At 36.3% G+C, this 5,070-nt stretch overlaps 1 protein-coding gene across 3 annotated transcripts in view; it reads left to right on the top strand.

The window, feature by feature from the left end:
- LOC107701480 (circadian locomoter output cycles protein kaput-like) overlaps positions 1-5,070 on the top strand; it is a 63,478-nt gene that overhangs the window by 22,497 nt on the left and 35,911 nt on the right. Inside the window, exon 1 of one of the 3 annotated variants that reach the window (XM_016503489.1) lies at positions 1,295-1,323. The exons of the other annotated variants lie outside the window; for them this stretch is intronic. The gene's annotated coding sequence lies outside the window, so the exon portion shown is untranslated. Of the gene's footprint in view, positions 1-1,294; positions 1,324-5,070 lie in introns of those variants that run through there. 3 annotated transcript variants of the gene reach the window in all.

Below are 5,070 nucleotides of genomic sequence, written 5' to 3'. Positions count from 1 at the left end.
ACTTTAAAGCAATACCGGTTAAACATTTAATTCACGTGCTGTTCTGCATGCGCTTTTTCTGAGCGCGTACTCATGAAGTGCTCTCACACTGAGAGCCTGTTCGAAAAGCGCCTGATTATTGGACTAAGTTGTCTTAAGCGTCTGATTGATTTCGCGTCTAATACTGTCAAAAACAGACAAGGTTTATATATAAACACAGTTGTTATGTCTGAAATGAAAGTAAACAGTTGAGAGAGAAACGCGTGCTCACTTTCCCTAAATGTCTGCCATTGTTTTTTATTTTATATTTTGTTAAGGTGTAAGAGGTGTTATGTTTCTGCACTCTTCAATTTTTAGCAAATTAAAAAAACTTTGTCTAAAACAATTTTTGTGATGGTTTGTATTTTTTGTGCTCTGTATGGAACATCAGTGCCTGTTTAAGTGATGAACTCCATTACTTGTGTTTGTTTTCAGACATGATAACAGACGTTTTATACTTGTGCTACAACTTTTTGGCCTGTGCTACAAAACTTTCAACCTCTGTAGCACCAGTGCTATGTGGAAAAAAAGTTAATGTACAGCCCTGCCTTTACCATTTTTTGATATAATAATGTATAAGTAGGTTGACCTCCCTGAAAAATGTTTACATTGACTCTGTGGCAATATCAAAACGATAAAAAAAATGTTTGAGCATCCCAACCAGCTCGATGCTACATTTCTCAACCAATGGCGTGACGATCTCTTTGACCGACCAATGGGAGGAGTGCTCGGGAAACCTGTTTTCTGTTCTGTTTTGGAGGCATTAGCTTTCCATAGTATGCCGGTCCATATGCTCATAGAGTTGAATCAGTGTATCACCTGCATAAACAGACCCAGATCTTCTCTGTAAGTTCAAGCAAATCTGCTTTAATGAGCAGTTTTGACATCTTTATAAGTCACCTTATTTTGCCTCTAATCCTCGTTCCATTCTCCCGTGCTCTCTGCCTCCCTCTGGCTGGGATCACGGCTGACCCACTTGGCGTCAGTGCCAGCGGTTGGCTCCTCGCCGTTTCTCTGAAAGACCAGACCAACGGCCACAGCAACTCCTCTGTGGGGCCCCCTGCCAGCTGCACCATGGGGCCCTGCCAGCTGCGTTGTGAGGCCCTGCCAGTAGAAAGCAGTATTGCGCAGACATTTTCCTGTCTGCAGACTGTTGGACATTCAAGCTAACAAAGGGCACTTTTGTGAGATCCAGGCACAGGGGCTTGAGGTTGACTGCAAGCCCACAGAAGGTACTCTAACCCTGGGAAATCAGGGTGTGGTGACACAAAGTGTCCTGGAAGGAACAAAAATGACCTTTACTTGGTGATTATCATGTGCAGGACAGATAATTGACACAGAGATTAGGGACGGCCACAAGTATTTGGAAATAACAGCAATAATTGGTTGTAAAAAACAATTGTGAGACTTTTTTTGTTTTAAGCTTGAAAAAGTCCAGCATTTTACAAATATTACAAAGAAACAGCAAGTAACCCATTGAATTAAACATGAAATTTTGAAGTAGTCAGAATGACCTGACACAGTTTAATGAGTGTTCCTCATGTTATGAAAGAGTATTTGGCAAAAATTCTAACCTTTAATGTATTCTTACTAAACTCGTTTTTTATAATGCCCTCACTACTTCTGTCTTCTGGGTTTTGTCTCTCGTAACCACTCACTGAACTATATTGAGTAAAATGATTTACCTATGTAATTTGGGGTATTTTATTTTTAGAGGTTGCGTTTTCTTTTACCTTGCATAGTTTTGTTAATGTTATGGATTAGAGCATTTCACACAACATTGGTCTAATCTGACTAATTTTGACAAATACATTTTTTCAGCCAATATATAAAAAAAAAAAACGAAAAATAAAATATAAAAAAATACCTATAACCACCAATAAGCCAATAGTAATCATGTTATGGCCGATAACCAATAAATGAATGATATAAAAATTATTTTCTATTTTTGTGTAAATGAATGAAAATAAAAATGGTAAAAACTAAATAAGTAATTTTAAATGCTACAAGTCAATTTAGGCTAGACAGCATTGTAATATACAGCAGAAAAATGGGTATTAATTTTTTAGATTTGCTCAATTTTATTAAGGTTTTTTAGAGGTTGAACGGATCATAGTTTATCCGTGATCTGTACGGACCAGGCACCACGGTTCGGCACGCATGTGATCTGCAGATTAATTGCAAAATTTAACCATAATAGAGTGAAAGTTTATCATTTGTATGTGTTTACACACTCAAGTGATTTTGAACGATTCCAGCGCAAGAACAGGCGAAGGTGAACTCGATTCGGTGCTCGCACACTGTTTTATGTGCACAGCCGCACACACATGACGCTCATACACAGCGCAGACAGCACGCGAACATTGAACCGAATATCAAAGTACTTAGCTTTAAGTAATAAATGGAAAGCAAAGTTACACTGAAATATTATTTTTCTTGCTGATCCTAAAAACAATCCGATCCGTGACTCCAAAAACGTAATATGACCAGAACTGTGAGTTTTGTGATCCGCTGAACCACTAACGTTTATGAAGATTAACTGTAAGACAGCATATAATATATAGCAATATATATTTATGTGTTTAATTTGCCATCTTATCAATATGCATAAATATGTTTAGCTTGAGTTTGTTTTTCGCACCCAGTCAGAACAGACCAGCAACCCATTTTTTAGATCACGACCCAACAATATCTCTGATTTATTGAATACAGTGTGGAAAATTTGTGCATCGGTTTCTGAGTATATGACAGTGTATTGTTTTATGCTTAAATGTTGACACTGTTTATATAAACACCTCTCCGCTGTGTATGGAAATTAGAGAACTCATTAGATAGATGTTTGTTTACTGCTTGCATCTACTGAACCATCTCATCACTTCACTTTCATCCTGACATTTGTGTGTGTGTGTTTATGGCTGTAGGATGAAAAGTAAGCATGATTTCCCTCCAGTAAATGTGTGTTAGCATGTTTCTGCTTAAACTGTCTGTGTCCGCTCTCTTTTATCTCTCTTAGTAGTGTTTTTCAGTCATCTGTGTGTGTGAATGATGAGCATAATTTGCTCCTAATTAATAAATTGTGTGTTTTGATTTGGATTGTAGAGTATGTGCATGTTTTGACACTAAACTTGGCTAAAATTGGTCTATGTTTGTGCTGGTCCTCATGTCCCATTGTGTGCATCAAAGCCGTGGCTGGTTTTAAATGTCGACTGTGGTCGTGCTTATGGACTGATCGTCATGGTAACGGTGTTGCAGTCATCCCTGCTCCCGCCCTGTGAGAGCATTTGACGCAGACGGCAATCCCAGCCTGTCTGTGAAGTGACACTTTTCTGTCACTATCATCACCATTTCAACAGCCATACCCATCAACATGATTGTGAAAACTCTCCGTATGGCAGCTTTCGGTTTAATGTAGGTTTAAGCTATAGAATGTTTTTCATACGAGGTGAGAATCTTTAGGCACCTTATGATTGAATTTGATTTTGGTACTTAATTTGATTCCAAAACAATTCAAGATGCATTAAATTATGTTTGATCTGATAAAAAATAAGGCATATAATAAGCCAGTATAGGGACATCTGTCATATTTTGTTCTCATAATGTTGAGGTGTTTTATTTGAGGCATTGTATCATCATTCAGCCTTTTTGTCTTTGACTGTTGAACCTATCTGAAGGCTTCAGCGCATATTTGTTTGCAGTGTGAGGTGAGCACACCTTTTCCTGGTAGATGTGTTGTGGCAGATGTGCCCTCCATGCACTTTTTGCAGGAATGCACATCATGTGACACTTATCTTATAATGTTTTTTCCTGCGTATGGTTTATGTATATATGCTTTATGTACATATTCACTATTAACTAAGATTTTTGCCCTTAATAAACTCCTACTTACTACTTGTTGATGGTAAGTGAGGTAGTTGTTGTAGTAATTATGTTTAGGTATTGGGTAGGGTTAAGGGATCTAGAATATGATCATACAGAATAAGGCATTAATATGTGCTTTATAAGTACTAAGAAACAGCCAATATACTAGTAATATGCATGCTAATAAGCAACTAGTTAATAGTGAATGGTGTTCCAATCATTTAAAGTGTTAGCAAAATTTTTAGAAGTAAATGTATATACACAACAAAATTATAAACGTTATAAACATCTGTGGCATTGTGCTGTGTGATAAAACTGCACATTTTAGAGTGGCCTTTTATTGTGGCCAGCCTAAGGCACACCCGTGCAATAATCATGCTGTCTAATCAGCATCTTGATATGCCACACCTGTGAGGTGAATGGATTATCTCAGCAAAGGAGAAGTGCTCACTAACACAGATTTAGACAGATTTGTGAACAATATTTGAGAGAAATAGGCCTTTTGTGTACATAGAAAAAGTCTTAGATCTTTGAGTTCAGCTCATGAAAAATGGGGGCAAAAACAAAAGTGTTGAGTTTATAATTTTGTTCAGTGTATATTTTTTCAAATATTTTTATAAAAAAAAAAAATATATATATAATATTATTAGTATTAATACATGTGCATTGCATTTTGACTTTCTCAAACAATTGTGGTTCACATCATAAATATGTATAATTGTTACCATCAAGTTTTAAATAAACTTGATAATTGTAGTAGGGATGCTCCGATTCACCTTTTCCGCCTCCGATACCGATTCCGATACCTAGGGTTCGGTATTGGCCGATACCGATCCGATACCAGTGAAGTTTTTTTCCCCCATCTAAATAAATTTAGAATTGATATATCTCTGTGTGTGGAACTGATAATCATTCTTTCACAATCTACTAGATGCAGACTACTTCATTATAAAGAAAAATGTAATAAACAATAAATATGAAAAAATATAGGCCTATGTATATTTAAAATCTATGACAAAAATTTATCATAAACTAGGTTAGTGGATAATTCGGCAGTAAAAGTTATTCTAGAAAAATCAGTGCACAATCATTTTAGAAATCCAAACATTTAGTGAATAAACAAAAACAATATTTTGTGGGGAACAAATAAAAGTGTTGCACTAAATATGGTAAAATGTTACACATTGCTATTTA

Source organism: Sinocyclocheilus anshuiensis, unplaced genomic scaffold (genome assembly GCF_001515605.1).
Source record: "Sinocyclocheilus anshuiensis isolate Anshui unplaced genomic scaffold, SAMN03320099.WGS_v1.1 scaffold1051, whole genome shotgun sequence".
NCBI lineage: Eukaryota > Metazoa > Chordata > Actinopteri > Cypriniformes > Cyprinidae > Sinocyclocheilus > Sinocyclocheilus anshuiensis.
Note: the sequence above shows the minus strand (reverse complement) of the source record. Positions and strands in the feature narration are given on the sequence as shown.